Source organism: Ranitomeya imitator, chromosome 1 (genome assembly GCF_032444005.1).
Source record: "Ranitomeya imitator isolate aRanImi1 chromosome 1, aRanImi1.pri, whole genome shotgun sequence".
Classification (NCBI taxonomy): Eukaryota; Metazoa; Chordata; class Amphibia; order Anura; family Dendrobatidae; genus Ranitomeya; species Ranitomeya imitator.
The window spans coordinates 897,074,190-897,095,051 of NC_091282.1; positions in this window are offsets into that span (position 1 = coordinate 897,074,190).

The following is a 20,862-nucleotide window of genomic DNA, read 5'->3' on the forward strand; positions in this document are numbered from 1 at the left end:
TCCCACTATGGCTGTCCCCTGTGGACCCTGCATCCACCACATTAACCAAGTGCGCCGTGATGAACACGTAACGTCGCTGGCCATGCCTACTGGTCCATGCATCTGTTGTGAGATGCACCTTTCTACTGACTGATTGCCTCAGTGCATGGACAATGTGGTCTTTGACATGCTGGTGGAGGGCTGGGATCGCTTTTCTCGCAAAGAAGTGTCGACTGGGTAGGTCATAGCGTGGTACTGCGTAGGCCATCAGGGCTTTGAAAGCTTCGCTTTCAACCAACCAGTAGGGAATCATCTCTAATGAAATTAGTCTAGCAATGTTGGCGTTCAAACCCTGTGTATGTGGATGACAGGATGAGTACTTTCTTTTCCTAACGAGAGTCTCTTGTAGGGTGAGCTGGACTGGAGAGCTGCATATGGTGAAAGTAGCGGGGGTGGGGGTGCATATGGCTGATTGAGAGAGGGTTGGTGATGGTATTCTTGATGTTGGCCTACCTACAGTGTTGCCTACCAAGAACCTTGTGATTTCCTGACTGCTTTGGCCTTGCGACGATACCTCCACATTTGCTGCTGGTGGTGTCCTAACCGGTGGGCTCACTGTGAGGGAAGCAATGTAGCATTGCTGACTACCTTCATTCTGAGCAGGTGCACCAACGGTACTGGACGTTTGGTAGTTAGTCCAGGCTTGCAAGTACATGCTGGTTAAATGTCTATGCATGCACGTTGTATTTAAATTTAGGAGATTCTTCCCTCTGCTAAAAGTCATTGACCACTTCTTACAGATAACTTTGCACTGATCATTCGGATCTTGGTTAAAAAATTCCCACACTGCACTCTTCCTACTATGGATTACCTTTTCAGACATTGCACTCTGCGCTACTTTCACCGGATGGCAACGCTGTCCTAAAACTGTTTTTGGTTTTGACAAACATTTTTGGCCAGATATGGGCCTGCCAGATGAAAGCTGTTGCGATGTAGATGGCTGCTGCGGATCACCCTCCTCCGCTTCTGAGCTACTGGCAGCGGCACCCTCTTCCCCCAATGGCTGCCAATCTGGGTCAACAACTGGGTCATCTATCACCTCCTCTTCAATGTCATGTGCACCTTCCTCTGTGTCACCGTGTAAGGTGCTATAGCGTTCGTGACGGTGCACCATAGTCTCATCAGGGTCAGATTCTGGCTCAGTACACTGCGAGGGAAATGTAGTGATCTGAGTCAATGGAACAGCATAATAATCTAGCTGTGGCTGTGCATCTGTGCACTCCAAGTCCGATTCATCTTGTAATGGGCTTTTAACAATTTCCCTCTCTAACCCAGGCAAGGTATGTGTAAAGAGCTCCATGGAGTAAACTGTAGTTTCGCCTGCCGCATCCTTCACTTTTGGTTTGGGTGAAGGACACAAGGAAGTGACTTGTTCCTGACCAGGAGCATCCACTGACGACTTGCTGCCTTTAGATTTTGAACTTTCTGAATAGGAGGCGAAAGAGCTAGAGGCTGAGTCAGCAGGGAAAGCCAAAACGTTTTCCTGCTGCTCCGGCTTTAAAACCTGTTTTCCTACTCCCAGGTAAGGGAGCCTTCGAGGCCTTGTGTAGCCAGATGATGACGCTGGCTCAACACCTCGAGCCTTTGGTGCTATTTTGCTTTTCACACTACCACCAGATGCTCCACCACCACCACCACCATCAGTACCAGCTGGCAACAACCGCCCACGGCCTATTCCACCAGTCTTCCTCATTTTTGGAAAAATCTAACCAAAATAACAAGCGTTATATGGTACTGTGAAACAAGGTAGAAGGTGTATATAAACTTGTGGAGAATTTAAATCTCTCTTTTTTTGGGGTGGAGACTGCAACAAGACTCTGGCGTCTTTTATTACCCTACACAATGTAAGTGGCAGAACGTGGCTGGAAGATGTACGACAAACTAACAGAACTGTGACGTAGATCCACTTAGTGCCAATTTAAATCTCCCTTTTATTTGGGGGAGAATGCAACAAAACTCAGGCCCAGTGTATTACACTACAAAATGTAAGTGGCAGAACGTGGCTGGAAGATGTAGGACAAACTAACAGAACTGTGATGTAGATCCACTTAGTGCCAATTTAAATCTCCCTTTTTTGGGTGGGAGACTGCAACAGAACTCAGGCCCAGTGTATTACACTACACAATGTAAGTGGCAGAACGTGGCTGGAAGATGTACGACAAACTAACAGAACTGTGACATAGATCCACTTAGTGCCAATTTAAATCTCCCTTTTATTTGGGGGAGACTGCAACAAAACTCAGGCCCAGTGTATTACACTACACAATGTACAGTGGGGCAAAAAAGTATTTAGTCAGTTAGCAATAGTGCAAGTTCCACCACTTAAAAAGATGAGAGGCGTCTGTAATTTACATCATAGGTAGACCTCAACTATGGGAGACAAACTGAGAAAAAAAAATCCAGAAAATCACATTGTCTGTTTTTTTAACATTTTATTTGCATATTATGGTGGAAAATAAGTATTTGGTCAGAAACAAAATTTCATCTCAATACTTTGTAATATATCCTTTGTTGGCAATGACAGAGGTCAAACGTTTTCTGTAAGTCTTCACAAGATTGCCACACACTGTTGTTGGTATGTTGGCCCATTCCTCCATGCAGATCTCCTGTAGAGCAGTGATGTTTTTGGCTTTTCGCTTGGCAACACGGACTTTCAACTCCCTCCAAAGGTTTTCTATAGGGTTGAGATCTGGAGACTGGCTAGGCCACTCCAGGACCTTGAAATGCTTCTTACGAAGCCACTCCTTCGTTGCCCTGGCGGTGTGCTTTGGATCATTGTCATGTTGAAAGACCCAGCCACGTTTCATCTTCAATGCCCTTGCTGATGGAAGGAGGTTTGCACTCAAAATCTCACGATACATGGCCCCATTCATTCTTTCATGTACCCGGATCAGTCGTCCTGGCCCCTTTGCAGAGAAACAGCCCCAAAGCATGATGTTTCCACCACCTTGCTTTACAGTAGGTATGGTGTTTGATGGATGCAACTCAGTATTCTTTTTCCTCCAAACACGACAAGTTGTGTTTCTACCAAACAGTTCCAGTTTGGTTTCATCAGACCATAGGACATTCTCCCAAAACTCCTCTGGATCATCCAAATGCTCTCTAGCAAACTTCAGACGGGCCCGGACATGTACTGGCTTAAGCATTGGGACACGTCTGGCACTGCAGGATCTGAGTCCATGGTGGCGTAGTATGTTACTTATGGTAGGCCTTGTTACATTGGTCCCAGCTCTCTGCAGTTCATTCAATAGGTCCCCCCGCGTGGTTCTGGGATTTTTGCTCACCGTTCTTGTGATCATTCTGACCCCACGGGGTGGGATTTTGCGTGGAGCCCCAGATCGAGGGAGATTATCAGTGGTCTTGTATGTCTTCCATTTTCTAATTATTGCTCCCACTGTTGATTTCTTCACTCCAAGCTGGTTGGCTATTGCAGATTCAGTCTTCCCAGCCTGGTGCAGGGCTACAATTTTGTTTCTGGTGTCCTTTGACAGCTCTTTGGTCTTCACCATAGTGGAGTTTGGAGTCAGACTGTTTGAGGGTGTGCACAGGTGTCTTTTTATACTGATAACAAGTTTAAACAGGTGCCATTACTACAGGTAATGAGTGGAGGAAAGAGGAGACTCTTAAAGAAGAAATTACAGGTCTGTGAGAGCCAGAAATCTTGATTGTTTGTTTCTGACCAAATACTTATTTTCCACCATAATATGCAAATAAATTGTTAAAAAAACAGACAATGTGATTTTCTGGATTTTTATTTCTCAGTTTGTCTCCCATAGTTGAGGTCTACCTATGATGTAAATTACAGACGCCTCTCATCTTTTTAAGTGGTGGAACTTGCACTATTGCTGACTGACTAAATACTTTTTTGCCCCACTGTAAGTGGCAGAACGTGGCTGGAAGATGTACGACAAACTAAGACAACTGTGACGTAGATCCACTTAGGCTGGTTTCACATTTGCATTTTTTGCAGCTGCGTTTTAACGCATATAAACACATGCGTTTTTTTCCTATATTTAACACGCATGCGATTTTTTGTATGCGTTGTGCCGCGTTTGACGACGCATATGTCGTTTCTATGCTTGCGTTTTATCATGGAAATGCAACATGTAGTAATTTCTAGAGGCTTTTTTTTTTTTTGCCGTAAAAAAAAAACATGCTTTTTTTGCGGCAAAAAAATGTATTGCTGTCTATGTAAACGCATGCGTCTTTAAGCACATGCGTTTGGTTGCATTTTTAAACGCATGCGTTTCAATAGAGAAAAACAAGTCTACACACTGATAAGCCACCCCCCACCATCAAGGTGATAAAGGGATCCAAACCCTAACCCTAACCCTTACCCATCAAGGTGATAAAGGGATCCAAATCCTAACCCTAACCCTAACCCTAGGGATCCAAACCCTAACCCTAACCCATCAAGGTGATAAAGGGATCCAAACCCTAACCCTAACCCTAGGGATCCAAACCCTGACCCTAACCCTAACCTTAGGGATCCAAACCCTAACCCTAACTCTAACCCTAACCCTAGGGATCCAAACCCTAACCCTAACCCTAGGGATCCAAACCCTAACCCTAACCGTAACCCTAGGGATCCAAACCCTAACCCTAGCCATTTCTATTTATAGTGGGTTTTCTAGTTGATTTTTATGATTGGCAGCTGTCACACACTAAAGACTAGTGTTGAGCATTCCGATACCGCAAGTATCGGGTATCGGCCGATATTTGCGGTATCGGAATTCCGATACTGAATTCCGATACTTCCCGCGTATCGGATACCGGAATCGGAAGTTCCCAGAATTCAAATTGAACGCAGCAGCCAATGAGGAATGAATGAAAGTGTGGGCACATCCTGTTTAGCATGGTGGGCATGTAAGTACTGGCAAGGCTTGGATTGGCTGCTGAAATGATGTCACTCTGCACTATAAAAAAGCGCTGCCGCCATTTTGCGCTCACTCTGCTGTGATTTCAGTTAGGGACAGGACGCTGTGTTCTAACTGAGGGCCAGTTGAGCTAGCTAATTGCTTTATTTTCCTTTCCAAAGGCTAATTTAGCAAAACGCTGTGTGTTCTTCACTGTTCACCTTGCTCTTGCCTTGCAGCGCTGTTTTAACAGCGTTCTGCAAGGTCTCTGTGTGTGTGTGTGTGTGTGTGCAGCTCACTCTGTAGTCTGTGTGCAGCCATATACCCGGTTGTATTCAGCTCAGGGGGGGTTCACACTGCCTCACACAGTTGTTCTTTTTTGCTCTTAGTGCAGCCTGCTGCACATTTTTTCTCAAATTTCCTATTAGTGTTTTTCCACCAGTCTCCAGCTCTATTGTGGAAAAACACTACATAGGATAACCTAGAGGGGGGTTTTTGGGCCTTGCAGCGCCGTTTACGGCTGTCTGCACGGTCTCCGTGTGAGCCCAGCTCGCCCTGTAGTCTGTGTGCAGCCATAGCCGGTTGGATTCAGCTCAGGGTTCGTTACTGGCTCATACCTTGAGAAAAATTTTCCTTTTTTTCAAATAGTGCAGCCTGTTTAAAATTTGAAAAAAAAAATTCCTATTAGTGTCTTTCCACTCGTATCCAGCTAAATAGTGGAAAAACACTATATAGGATAACCTAGAGGAGGGTTTTTTGGCCTTGCAGCGCCGTTTACGGCTGTCTGCACGGTCTCCGTGTGAGCCCAGCTCGCCCTGTAGTCTGTGTGCAGCCATAGCCGGTTGGATTCAGCTCAGGGTTCGTTACTGGCTCATACCTTGAGAAAAATTTTCCTTTTTTTCAAATAGTGCAGCCTGTTTAAAATTTGAAAAAAAAAAAAAATTCCTATTAGTGTCTTTCCACCAGTCTCCAGCTCAATTGTGGAAAAACACTACATAGGATAACCTAGAGGTTTTTTTGGGGGCCTTGCAGCGCCGTTTACGGCTGTCTGCACGGTCTCTGTGTGAGCGCAGCTCGCCCTGTAGTCTGTGTGCAGCCATAGCCGGTTGGATTCAGCTCAGGGTGCGTTACTGCCTCATACCTTGAAAAACAATTTCCTTTTTTTCAAATAGTGCAGCCAGTTTAAAATTTGAAAAAAAAAATTCCTATTAGTGTCTTTCCACTTGTATCCAGCTAAATAGTGGAAAAACACTATATAGGATAACCTAGAGGAGGGTTTCTTGGCCTTGCAGCGCCGTTTACGGCTGTCTGCACGGTCTCCGTGTGATTTAAACTAGCTCTGTAGCCCGATCTGCACCAAAAAAAAGGTTAAGTTCACCAAACACAACTTACACTTGTGTAGGCCACATTTGAAAAATAATAAAGTTTAGTCCACAATTTACAACATTAGTGTTTCTTACACCTGTTAGGAGGAGCATTACAGGAATAAGCACACTAAGGCCTTAGTACTTTTCTGCTTATCTTTATCTGTCAACCAAGATGAAGAGGGCAGGGAGTAAGGCACGTGGGCGTGGGCGCGGAGCAGGGAGAGGAGCAGGGAGAGGACGTGGTGATTCTGTGCCTGCTGCGGGCGCCGGTGACTCGTCGTCACTCAGTTTCAGCAGGGAACAGTCCTTCATGCGCAGCTTTGTCGGAGAGCGCCGTGCACCGCTGCTGCGTGAAGACCAAATTGAAGCCGTTGTCGGGTGGATGGCAGCTAACGCCTCGGCATCGACTTCAGTTAGTGCCACATCCTCTCAGGCACAGAGCACTGGAGAGCAGCCATCTGTCTCTTCACCACCTGCCAAATTGGCCAGGCAGTCAGAGAGCCCAGGACAGGAGCCGTCTCTACTTCTGTTCTCTGAATCTCTTGGCTTGGAAACAGGGGGCCAGCCAAGCAGCATTGGAGAAATGGAAGAAGAGGCAGTGTGCAGTGATGCCCAACACCTTTTTCTCTCTGACTCTGAAGAGGCAGGTGGGCCAGTGCCTCCGGTGACCACAGCGCAGTACGCATCTGATGATGAAACTCAGGTGCCGCTTTCTCGTGCGTACTGTGCTGCTGAGACTACCCAGGAGGAGCAGTTGGTGGCAGAGGGTAGTGGAGATGATGAGGTCCTTGACCCATCGTGGCGTGAGGAACAGGAAGGTGGTGGGAGCAGCTCAGAGGAAGAGCTTCCTCTTACGGGCCAAAGAGGGAGAGGGAGGGGGAAGACTGCGGAGCCTGTAGCCTCCACTTTGGCACCCGTTAGGAGCCTGTCTCTTTCCAAAGCCAAAAAGGGCGCTCCCAAGACTTGCAGTGCCTGGTCCTTTTTTGACACAGTTGCAGATGACATTTGTTTTGTCAAATGCAAGCTGTGTCATCATAAAGTAAAAAGAGGGAAAAATGTCAGCAACCTCAATACCACAAATATGTGGAAACATGTGCGGACCAGGCACGCGGTGGAGTTACAGAAACACACTGAAGATGTAGGCCAACCAACAGCGGCAGCTACCACCTCTTCAGCTCGTGTTGCCTCTTCCTCCAGCTCACGCACAGCTGGTTTGGCTTCCTCCCAGAGACCTAGTGTAATTCCACCCACAGCACCACCTTCCCAGTCATCCTCACACTCCCAGTCTACTCTACAGCCATCGGTAGTCCAGGCATGGGAGAAAAGGCGGGCATTCTCGGCCAACCACCCCCGAGCACAGGCTCTGAATGCAGGCATTGCCAAACTGTTGTCCCTGGAAATGCTCTCGTTCAGGCTGGTGGAGACTGACAGCTTCCGTGACTTGATGGCATTGGCAGTCCCACAGTACAAGGTGCCCAGCCGCTTTTACTTCAGCAGGCAGGCTGTCCCTGCCCTGCACAGGCATGTTGAGGCAAACATAAAACATGCGCTACTGAACGCCGTCAGTAGCAAGGTCCACCTCACCACCGATGCGTGGACCAGTCAGCATGGACAGGGGCGATATGTTTCCCTCACTGCCCATTGGGTTAATGTTGTTGAGCCAGGTACAGATCGTGCGAGTGGCGCAGGACGTGTCCTGCCCACTCCAAGGATTGCAGGAATCCAGTCTGTACGCATCGACTCCTCCTCTTACACCAGTTCCTCTGATTCCTCTCTGCAGGATCCGTCACAGTCCACCCCCACATGGACCCGTGAACGTTTACCTATGACCGACATGAGCACAGTCGTGGCCAAACGTCAGCAGGCCGTCTTGAAACTAGTTTCATTGGGGCATCGAAGCCACACAGCGCAGGAGCTCTGGAATGCCATAAAGCAGGAGAGCGATGTGTGGTTACTGCCAGCGAATCTCCAGCCAGGCATGGTAGTGTGTGACAATGGCCGAAATCTGGTGGCAGCTTTGGCCCTTGGCAACCTCACTCACATCCCATGTCTGGCACATGTGCTCAATTTGGTTGTGCAGAGTTTTCTGAGGGACTATCCGGATCTTGATGCCCTGCTGCACAAGGTCCGCCTAGAGTGTGCTCACTTGCGGCGTTCCAGCTTGGCCAGATCCCGCATTGCTGCTCTGCAGCGCCGATTCCGCCTTCCGGAACACCGCATCATATGTGACCTACCTACCCGGTGGAATTCCACGTTACATATGTTGGAGCGGTTGTGTGAGCAGCAGCAAGCAGTTATGGAGTACCAGCTGCATCAGGCGCAAAGAAGTCGCAGTCAGCGCCGATCAGACTTCACAACCACAGAGTGGGCCACTATGAAGGACGTCTGCCAGGTTTTGCGTCCTTTTGATTATTCCACGCGGATGGCAAGTGCAGATGATGCACTAGTCAGCATGACTGTCCCCCTTATCTGCCTGCTTCAGCAAACTTTGCAAGGGTTAAGGGATGATGTGGTGGAAGAGGTGGAGGATGAGGAGTCACCTTTTCCATCAGCTTCTGGAGAGTCAGCGCCACGTGGTTCCTCACAAAGGGGTACGCAGGGGCCAATTTGTGAGGAGGATGAGGAGGAGTCAATGGAGGAGGAAGAGCTCCGTCCAGAGGAGGGAGCGACACAATTGTCCAGTGGTCAGTGTGTACAGCGAGGGTGGGGTGATGACGAGCGGGCAGAGATCATGTCTCAAGCAGGGGACAGCGTTTCTGGGCCGGTTGGCACTCTGCAGCACATGGTGGATTTCATGCTGCAGTGCCTGAGAAACGACCGCCGCATCGACCACATTCTCAACATGCCTGATTATTGGGTGTTCACCCTCCTCGATCCTCGCTACCGGGACAACGTCCAAAACCTCATCCCTGCGTTGACCCGGGAGCGTAAATTGCGGGAGTACCACGACACACTGGTGAATTCCATCATCTTCTCCTGTCCAACTGAGAGGAGTGCTGCTAGTGCTTTACAAAGCAGCTCAGTGCGTCGAGGCAGTGGGGGAGGCTCTGCCCAAAGAGGGAGCAGAAGCAGTGCCTCTGCCCAAGGCAAGCCCAGTATGGCACAACTCTGGCACACTTTTGTGTGCCCGCCCCAAATGTCTACACCATCACCGGCGGCTCCAGTCAGCAGGAGGCAACGGTTCCGTCAGATGGTGACAGACTACATGGCTTGCCCTCTTACTGTACTCCCAGACGGCTCTTCCCCGTTCAAGTTTTGGGTCTCTAAGCTGGATACATGGCCAGAGCTAAGCCAGTATGCATTGGAGGTGCTGGCTTGCCCTGCGGCTAGTGTCTTATCGGAACGTGTCTTTAGTGCCGCAGGTGGTGTACTAACAGACCGTCGCATGCGACTATCCTCCGATAACGTTGACCGGCTTACTTTCCTGAAAATGAACCAGGCCTGGATCTCGCAGGAATTTGCCACTCCTCTGCCTGATTAAGTAATTGGGTGTCATCCAGGTCTCCTGCTGTGTTCATCTTTCTACCACCTGAACTGCTATTCCTGGGCTCCAACACCGCCAGTTGCGGCTCAGAAGTGCAGGCTGCACAGTAAAAACATACGACCCAGTGTTATTGGGTTTCAGTAACGTCAGCTGATCCCCAGCTGTGTAGCCGGCAATGTGTCCTGCGACCGCCACGCTGGCACAACAACCTAAATGTAAGGGAACCTCTCCCCCCCCCCCCCCCCCCCGTCGTTTGTTACTGAAAGAGCCATCTTGTGCAGCAGTAATGCTGCGCAAGGAAAAGGTAGCTCTTTTTTTTTAGCTCTTTGCACACGCAGAACTTAACACTTATAAAATGTGTTCACTGATACCGTTATACCGTCCCGGAGCTGGGACTTTCCTTCGTAATGTGACGCAGCACAGCCGTCATTCCTACCCCCTTGGTGCCATGCGCTGCCTCCTCAGCGTTGTTTTAAGATGTCACGGAGCCTGCGCTGTTCTGTTATCCCTTGGGCATGCCCTATTTGCGCTGCCTGTCTTCTGACATAATTTGGTGTCAGGCTGGCTGCGCCTGTGCGGCCGCGGTGCCCGAGATCCCGCCTCGCAGTGTCTTCTGATTGAGTCACACTGCGGGCCTGGGATCCATGGGCATGCGCAGTGCATATCTTCCCCTCGGGCTCTCGCTCATTTCCCTCCGCCTTCTTTAGACTGTGCGCCGTCAGCTGATCCCTAGCATGCCACGGCCGTGACACCGCACAGTCTGAAGAAGAGGGAAGGAGGGGAGTGAGAGTCGAGGTTATGCACTGTGCATGCCCATGGTTCCAAGGCCCGCAGTGGGATTACGTTAGATGAGACTGCGAGGTGGGATCTGGAGCAGCGTGGACGCACAGGCACTGACAGCCTGACACCAAATTATGTCAGAAGACAGGCAGCGCTAATTGGGCATGGCCAAGGGCTAACAGAACAGCGCAGGCTCCGTGGCAGCTTAAAACAACGCTGAGGAGGCAGCGCACGGCATCAAGGGGATAGGAATGACAGCTGTGCTGTGTCCCATTACGAAGGAAATTCGCACCTCCGGAACGGTTTAACGGTATAAAGGGACACATTTTTAGTGTTTACTTCGGTGTTTGCAAGGAGCATAATTAAAAGAGCAACCTTTTCCTTTTGCATCCTTAGTGCTGCACAACATGGCTCTTTCAGCTACAAACGTCTTGGGGGGGGGTTAAAGGTTTCCTTTCAACTTGCTCCAATCAGGCTTCGGCCTACACTCTGTTCCTCTGCTCCTCCTGCTGTCCCTGGGCTCTAACACCGCCAGTTGGTGCCTGGAAGTGCTGTGTGCACAGTCAACAGTCGCTCCTCTGTTATTGGGGTTCAGTAACGTCAGCTGATCCCCAGCTGTGTGTGCGGCAATACCTCCAATCTGCTCCTCCTGCTGTCCCTGGGCTCTAACACCGCCAGTTGGTGCCTGGAAGTGCTGTGTGCACAGTCAACAGTCGCTCCTCTGTTATTGGGGTTCAGTAACGTCAGCTGATCCCCAGCTGTGTGTGCGGCAATACCTCCAATCTGCTCCTCCTGCTGTCCCTGGGCTCTAACACCGCCAGTTGGTGCCTGGAAGTGCTGTGTGCACAGTCAACAGTCGCTCCTCTGTTATTGGGGTTCAGTAACGTCAGCTGATCCCCAGCTGTGTATCCGGCAACGTGTCATGCGACCGCCACGCTGGCACAACTAAAATGTAAGGGGACCTGTCCCCGCCCCCCCTAGGCGTTTGTTACTGAAAGAGCCACCATGTGCAGCACTAATACTGCACAAGGGAAAGGTCGCTCTTGAAATTATGCTCCTTGCAAACGCTGAACTACACACTCATGTAATGTGTCCCCTCACACCGTCCAACCGTCCCGGAGGTGGGACTTTCCTTTGTAATGTGACGCAGCACAGCCGTCATTGCTACCCCCTTGGCACCGTGCGCTGCCTCCTTAGCGTTGTTTGATTCCGTCATGGACCCTGCGCTGTTATGTTATCCCTTGGCCATGCACAGTTTGCGCTGCCCGTCCTCTGACATCATTTGTTGTCGTCCTGGCTGCGCCTGTGCGTCCACGCTGCCCGAAATCACACCTCGCAGTGTCGTCTAATGTGATCCCACAGTGGGCCTGGTATCCATGGCCATGCGCAGTGCATATACTAGCCTCTCACTCCCCTTCTTCACGCTTCTTCAGACTAGGCGGCGTCAGCTGATCCCTAATAGCATGCCACGGCCGTGACGCCGCACAGTCTGAAGAAGCAGGAAGGAGGTGAGTGAGAGGCGATGATATGCACTGCGCATGCCCATGGATCCCTGGCCCGCAGTGGGACTACATTAGATGACACTGCAAGGTTGGATCTCGGGCAGCTTGGACGCACAGGCACTGCCAGCCTGACACCTACATGATGTCAGAAGACGGGCACCGCTAACTGTGCATGGCCAAGGGATAACATTACAGTGCGGGCTCCGTGACAGAACCAAACAACGTTGAGGAGGTGGTGCCCGGCACCAAGGGGGTTGGAATGACGGCTGTGCTGTGTCACATTACAAAGGAAAGTCCCACTTCCGGGATGGTTTGACGGTGTGAGGGGACACATTATATGAGTGTGTACTTCAGCGTTTGCAAGGAGCATAATTTTCGGAGCCACCATTTTCCATGTGCAGTATTACTGCTGTACAAGATGGCTCTTTCAGCAACAAATGCCTGGGGGGGGGGTTAAAGGTTCCCTTTCAACTTGCTCCACTGCAGGCTTCGGCCTACACTCTGCTCCTCTTTGATTCCCTGGGTTTCAACACTGTCAGTTGCCACCTGGAAGTGTTGTCTACACAGAAAAAAACACTAGGTGATGTGTCAGTGGGGTTCAGCACCGCCAGCTGTTCCCCTGCTGTGTAGTCGGCAACGTGTCCAGCACAAGCCACGCTGGCACAACAGAACAAAAGCTGCCACCAGTGCAGGCTTCGGCCTACACTCTGCTCCTCTCCTCCTCCTGCTGACCCTGGGCTCAAACACCGCTAGTTTTTGCCCGGAAGTGCTAGCTGCACAGAGAAAAACACCAGCCAATGTGTTAGTGGGGTTCAGCAACGCCAGCTGTTCCCCTGCTGTGTAGCCGGCAACGTGACCTGCAAACGCCATGCAGGCACAGGAACTGAAATTAAAAGGGAACCTGGCCCCACCCCCCCAGGTGTTTCTATGTATAACAGCCACCTAGTACAGCAGTACTGCTGCATTTGTACAAGGTGGCTGACTTTTTCTCCTTGCCCACGTGGAACTCAACACGTACAAAATGTGTCTCATTGAGACCATTCCACTGTCCCTGAGGTGTGACTTTCCTTTGTAATGATACGCAGCACCCCCCTTGGTAGCGTTTCCCGTCTTTTGTCATCATGGTTAGCTGGCTGCGCCTGTGCATCCGCCCTGCTAGAAACAACGCCCCTCGTTGTCATATTTATTTTGTCAGCGAGGGTGTGGTTTATGGGCACGAGCAGTGCATATGTTCGCCTGTCTTAACTCATCTCCTTCCGCCTTCTTCAGACTGTGCGGCCTCCTGGCCGTGGTAGGCGATAAGGGATCAGCTGAGGCCGCCCAGTCTGGAGCAGGTGTAAGGACATGTGTAAGCGGCAAACCTATTTACTGCACAAGGCCACGAATCCCAGCCACGCAGTGTGATTTTTTGAAAACACACTGTGGGTCTGGGATTCATGTCCATCGCTAACCGCAACGGCCGACATGAAATGAGGTCAGAAGACAGGAAGCGCTCACAGCGCATGGCCAAGGGATCACAATAGCGCAGACTCCTGTACAGCAAATAACAACGCTCAGGAATCTGCGCCCAGTACCTAGGTGCAAATTTTGACACCTGTGCTGCGTCTCGTTAAAAAGACAAGTCACGCCTCCACAACTGTTTGACAGTATAATGGGCTAAATAGTGTACGTGTTTTAGTCAGCGTGTGCAAGGAGCAAAACAAATAGAGCAACCTTTTACTTGTGCAGCATTAATGCTGCACAAGGTGTGGCTCTTGTACCTTGCAACACCTGAGGGGGGGGTTAAAGGTAACCTTTGAAATTGGTTCAACTAGGCTTCGGCCTACACTCTGCTCCTCTACTCCTCCTGCTGACCCTGGGCTCAAACACCGCTAGTTTTTGCCCGGAAATGCTAGCTGCACAGAGAAAAACACCAGCCAATGTGTTAGTGGGGTTCAGCACCGCCAGCTGTTCCCCTGCTGTGTAGTCGGCAACGTGTCCAGCACAAGCCACGCTGGCACAACAGAACAAAAGCTGCCACCAGTGCAGGCTTCGGCCTACACTTTGCTCCTCTCCTCCTCCTGCTGACCCTGGGCTCAAACAACGCCAGTTTCTGCCCGGACATGCTAGCTGCACAGAGAAAAACACCAGCCAATGTGTTAGTGGGGTTCAGCACCGCCTGCTGTTCCCCCGCTGTGTAGCCGGCATCGTGTCCAGCACAAGCCACGCTGGCACAACCGACCAAAAGCTGCCACCAGTGCAGGCTTCGGCCTACACTTTGCTCCTCTCCTCCTCCTCCTGCTGACCCTGGGCTCTAACACCGCTAGTTTTTGCCCGGACATGCAATCTGCACAGAGAAAAACACCAGTCAATGTGTCAGTGGGGTTCAGCAACGCCAGCTGTTCCCCTGCTGTGTAGCTTGCAACGTGACCTGCAAACGCCACGCAGGCACATGAACTGAAATTGAAGGGAGCCTGCCCCCCACCCACAGGTGTTTCTATGTATATCAGCCACCTTGTACAGCAGTACTGCTGCATTTGTACAAGGTGGCTGACTTTTTCTCCTTGCCCACGTGGAAATCAACACGTACAAAATGTGTCTCATTAGAGACCATTACAATGTCCCTGAGGTGTGACTTTCCTTTGTAATGACACGCAGCACCACCCTTGTTAGCGCTGCCCGTCTTTTGACATCATTGGTTAGCTGGCTGCGCCTGTGCATCTCCCCTGCTCGAAACAACGGCCCTCGGTGTCTTATTTTTTTGGACAGCGAGGGTGTGATTGATGGGCATGTGCAGTGCATATGTTTGCCTGTGTTCACTCATCTCCTTCCGCCTTCTTCAGACTGGGTGTCCTCATGGCCGCGGCAGGCGATAAGGGATCAGATGAGGCCGCCCAGTCTGAAGCAGGTGTAAGGACATGTGTGAGCGGCAAACATATTTAGTGCACCAGGGCACGAATCCCAGCACCGCAGTGTGATTTTTTAAAAACACACTGTGGGTCTGGGATTCATGTCCATCGCTAACCGCAACGGCCGACATGAAATGAGGTCAGAAGACAGGAAGCGCTCACAGCGCATGGCCAAGGGATCACAATAGCGCAGACTCCTGTACAGCAAATAACAACGCTCAGGAATCTGCGCCCAGTACCTAGGTGCAAATTTTGACACCTGTGCTGCGTCTCGTTAAAAAGACAAGTCACGCCTCCACAACTGTTTGACAGTATAATGGGCTAAATAGTGTACGTGTTTTAGTCAGCGTGTGCAAGGAGCAAAACAAATAGAGCAACCTTTTACTTGTGCAGCATTAATGCTGCACAAGGTGTGGCTCTTGTACCTTGCAACACCTGAGGGGGGGGTTAAAGGTAACCTTTGAAATTGGTTCAACTAGGCTTCGGCCTACACTCTGCTCCTCTACTCCTCCTGCTGACCCTGGGCTCAAACACCGCTAGTTTTTGCCCGGAAATGCTAGCTGCACAGAGAAAAACACCAGCCAATGTGTTAGTGGGGTTCAGCACCGCCAGCTGTTCCCCTGCTGTGTAGTCGGCAACGTGTCCAGCACAAGCCACGCTGGCACAACAGAACAAAAGCTGCCACCAGTGCAGGCTTCGGCCTACACTTTGCTCCTCTCCTCCTCCTGCTGACCCTGGGCTCAAACAACGCCAGTTTCTGCCCGGACATGCTAGCTGCACAGAGAAAAACACCAGCCAATGTGTTAGTGGGGTTCAGCACCGCCTGCTGTTCCCCCGCTGTGTAGCCGGCATCGTGTCCAGCACAAGCCACGCTGGCACAACCGACCAAAAGCTGCCACCAGTGCAGGCTTCGGCCTACACTTTGCTCCTCTCCTCCTCCTCCTGCTGACCCTGGGCTCTAACACCGCTAGTTTTTGCCCGGACATGCAATCTGCACAGAGAAAAACACCAGTCAATGTGTCAGTGGGGTTCAGCAACGCCAGCTGTTCCCCTGCTGTGTAGCTTGCAACGTGACCTGCAAACGCCACGCAGGCACATGAACTGAAATTGAAGGGAGCCTGCCCCCCACCCACAGGTGTTTCTATGTATATCAGCCACCTTGTACAGCAGTACTGCTGCATTTGTACAAGGTGGCTGACTTTTTCTCCTTGCCCACGTGGAAATCAACACGTACAAAATGTGTCTCATTAGAGACCATTACAATGTCCCTGAGGTGTGACTTTCCTTTGTAATGACACGCAGCACCACCCTTGTTAGCGCTGCCCGTCTTTTGACATCATTGGTTAGCTGGCTGCGCCTGTGCATCTCCCCTGCTCGAAACAACGGCCCTCGGTGTCTTATTTTTTTGGACAGCGAGGGTGTGATTGATGGGCATGTGCAGTGCATATGTTTGCCTGTGTTCACTCATCTCCTTCCGCCTTCTTCAGACTGGGTGTCCTCATGGCCGCGGCAGGCGATAAGGGATCAGATGAGGCCGCCCAGTCTGAAGCAGGTGTAAGGACATGTGTGAGCGGCAAACATATTTAGTGCACCAGGGCACGAATCCCAGCACCGCAGTGTGATTTTTTAAAAACACACTGTGGGTCTGGGATTCATGTCCATCGCTAACCGCAACGGCCGACATGAAATGAGGTCAGAAGACAGGAAGCGCTCACAGCGCATGGCCAAGGGATCACAATAGCGCAGACTCCTGTACAGCAAATAACAACGCTCAGGAATCTGCGCCCAGTACCTAGGTGCAAATTTTGACACCTGTGCTGCGTCTCGTTAAAAAGACAAGTCACGCCTCCACAACTGTTTGACAGTATAATGGGCTAAATAGTGTACGTGTTTTAGTCAGCGTGTGCAAGGAGCAAAACAAATAGAGCAACCTTTTACTTGTGCAGCATTAATGCTGCACAAGGTGTGGCTCTTGTACCTTGCAACACCTGAGGGGGGGGTTAAAGGTAACCTTTGAAATTGGTTCAACTAGGCTTCGGCCTACACTCTGCTCCTCTACTCCTCCTGCTGACCCTGGGCTCAAACACCGCTAGTTTTTGCCCGGAAATGCTAGCTGCACAGAGAAAAACACCAGCCAATGTGTTAGTGGGGTTCAGCACCGCCAGCTGTTCCCCTGCTGTGTAGTCGGCAACGTGTCCAGCACAAGCCACGCTGGCACAACAGAACAAAAGCTGCCACCAGTGCAGGCTTCGGCCTACACTTTGCTCCTCTCCTCCTCCTGCTGACCCTGGGCTCAAACAACGCCAGTTTCTGCCCGGACATGCTAGCTGCACAGAGAAAAACACCAGCCAATGTGTTAGTGGGGTTCAGCACCGCCAGCTGTTCCCCCGCTGTGTAGCCGGCATCGTGTCCAGCACAAGCCACGCTGGCACAACCGACCAAAAGCTGCCACCAGTGCAGGCTTCGTCCTACACTTTGCTCCTCTCCTCCTCCTCCTGCTGACCCTGGGCTCTAACACCGCTAGTTTTTGCCCGGACATGCAATCTGCACAGAGAAAAACACCAGTCAATGTGTCAGTGGGGTTCAGCAACGCCAGCTGTTCCCCTGCTGTGTAGCTTGCAACGTGACCTGCAAACGCCACGCAGGCACATGAACTGAAATTGAAGGGAGCCTGCCCCCCACCCCCCCAGGTGTTTCTATGTATAACAGCCACCTTGTACAGCAGTACTGCTGCATTTGTACAAGGTGGCTGACTTTTTCTCCTTGCACACGTGGAACTCAACAAGTACAAAATGTGTCTCATTACAGACCATTACAATGTCCCTGAGGTGTGACTTTCCTTTTTAATGACACGCAGCACCCCCATTGTTAGCGCTGCCCGTCTCCTGACATCATTGGTTGGCTGGCTGTGCCTGTGCGTCCCCCCTGCCCGACACAACGCCCCCCGTTGTCTCATATATTTTGACTGCGAGGGTGTGATTGATGGGCACGAGCAGTGCATATGTTCCCCTGTTTTCACTCCCCTCCTTCCGCCTTCTTCTGACTGTGCGGCCTCATGGCCGCGGCATGCGATAAGGGATCAGCTGAGGCCGCCCAGTCTGAAGCAGGTGTAAGGACATGTGTGAGCGGCGAACATATTTACTGCACAAGGCCACGAATCCCAGCACCGCAGTGTGGCTTTATGAAAAGACACTGTGGGTCTGGGATTTATGGCCATCGTTAACCGCACCGGCCAACATGAAATGAGGTCATAAGATGGGCAGCGCTAACAGGGCATTGCCAAGGGATAACACAAGAGCGCAGACTCCTGTACAGCAAATAACAACGCTCAGGAAGCTGCGCCAAGCACCAAGGCGTTATTTTGGACACCTGTGCTGCGTCTCATCAAAAAACCAAGTCACGCATCCACTACAGTTTGACTGTAGAATGGGGTAAATTGTGTATGTCTTTCATTCAGCGTGTGCAAGTAGACAAATTAATAGAGCAACCTTTCACTTGTGCAGCATTAATACTGCACAAGGTGTGTCTCTTGTACTTTGTAACACCTGAGGGGGGGGTTAAAGGTTTCCTTTGAAATTGGTTCAACTAGGCTTCGGCCTACACTCTGCTCCTCTCCTCCTCCTCCTGCTTCAACACGGGCTCTAACATCGCTAGTTTTTGCCCGCAAGTGCTAGCTGCACAGATAAAAACACACGCCATTGTGTTAGTGGGGTTCAGCAACGCCAGCTGTTCCCCCAGTGTGTAGCCGGCAAAGTGTCCTGCAAACGCAACGCAGACACAAAGCTGCCTCCAGTGCAGGCTTCGGCCTACACTCATCTCCCCCTGCTTACCCTTTGCTCCAACACCGCTAGTTGGGGCTCTAGGAAGACAATCTTTAATAGGCAAGGCAACGCATCCGGGTTCCAGCACCGCCAGCTGGTTCTCGGCAGTGTTCTTGTCACAGGTACTCCCTCGTACCAAGCCTGGTTTCAGCACCGTCAGCTGTTTCCGGGTTGTGTCAACTTCACTGAGACGCCTATGCTTGCCCCGTCGTGGGGCGGTCGAGTTAGCCAACTCCAGGGTGCCTCCAGTTTAGGAGCTTCCTATGTGGGCTGCGTGAACTGGTAGTCAAGGCTGGTTCTGTAGTGCCAGTAGGCCCAGCTCCCCCTGTAGGACTGTTGGGGTTCGGTAACTGCGGCTGCCTCGCGGCCTAGCTGTTCTCTCCTCTCCTGTGGGCCTTGGGGTCCACCACCTGGTTCCAGCACCGTCAGCTGGTTCCGGGCCGAGCCTTTGGCTTAGGTGCCTCCTCCTGGGTATCCGAGTTCCGCCAACGCCAGGCGGTCCTTGGTAGTGCTTTTAAGCGCGGGCACCTACAGCTTAGTAACCGGGTTCCAGCACCGTCAGCTGGTCCTCGGTCGTGCCATTGGCTCTTGCACACTGGGGCAACGCATCCGGGTTCCAGCACCGCCAGCTGGTTCTCGGCAGTGTTCTTGTCACAGGTACTCCCTCGTGCCAAGCCTGGTTTCAGCACCGTCAGCTGTTTCCGGGTTGTGTCAACTTCACTGAGACGCCTATGCTTGCCCCGTCGTGGGGCGGTCGAGTTAGCCAACTCCAGGGTGCCTCCAGTTTAGGAGCTTCCTATGTGGGCTGCGTGAACTGGTAGTCAAGGCTGGTTCTGTAGTGCCAGTAGGCCCAGCTCCCCCTGTAGGACTGTTGGGGTTCGGTAACTGCGGCTGCCTCGCGGCCTAGCTGTTCTCTCCTCTCCTGTGGGCCTTCGGGTCCACCACCTGGTTCCAGCACCGTCAGCTGGTTCCGGGCCGAGCCTTTGGCTTAGGTGCCTCCTCCTGGGTATCCGAGTTCCGCCAACGCCAGGCGGTCCTTGGTAGTGCTTTTAAGCGCGGGCACCTACAGCTTAGTAACCGGGTTCCAGCACCGTCAGCTGGTCCTCGGTCGTGCCATTGGCTCTTGCACACTGGGGCAACGCATCCGGGTTCCAGCACCGCCAGCTGGTTCTCGGCAGTGTTCTTGTCACAGGTACTCCCTCGTGCCAAGCCTGGTTTCAGCACCGTCAGCTGTTTCCGGGTTGTGTCAACTTCACTGAGACGCCTATGCTTGCCCCGTCGTGGGGCGGTCGAGTTAGCCAACTCCAGGGTGCCTCCAGTTTAGGAGCTTCCTATGTGGGCTGCGTGAACTGGTAGTCAAGGCTGGTTCTGTAGTGCCAGTAGGCCCAGCTCCCCCTGTAGGACTGTTGGGGTTCGGTAACTGCGGCTGCCTCGCGGCCTAGCTGTTCTCTCCTCTCCTGTGGGCCTTGGGGTCCACCACCTGGTTCCAGCACCGTCAGCTGGTTCCGGGCCGAGCCTTTGGCTTAGGTGCCTCCTCCTGGGTATCCGAGTTCCGCCAACGCCAGGCGGTCCTTGGTAGTGCTTTTAAGCGCGGGCACCTACAGCTTAGTAACCGGGTTCCAGCACCGTCAGCTGGTCCTCGGTCGTGCCATTGGCTCTTGCACACTGGGGCAACGCATCCGGGTTCCAGCACCGCCAGCTGGTTCTCGGCAGTGTTCTTGTCACAGGTACTCCCTCGTGCCAAGCCTGGTTTCAGCACCGTCAGCTGTTTCCGGGTTGTGTCAACTTCACTGAGACGCCTATGCTTGCCCCGTCGTGGGGCGGTCGAGTTAGCCAACTCCAGGGTGCCTCCAGTTTAGGAGCTTCCTATGTGGGCTGCGTGAACTGGTAGTCAAGGCTGGTTCTGTAGTGCCAGTAGGCCCAGCTCCCCCTGTAGGACTGTTGGGGTTCGGTAACTGCGGCTGCCTCGCGGCCTAGCTGTTCTCTCCTCTCCTGTGGGCCTTCGGGTCCACCACCTGGTTCCAGCACCGTCAGCTGGTTCCGGGCCGAGCCTTTGGCTTAGGTGCCTCCTCCTGGGTATCCGAGTTCTGCCAACGCCAGGCGGTCCTTGGTAGTGCTTTTAAGC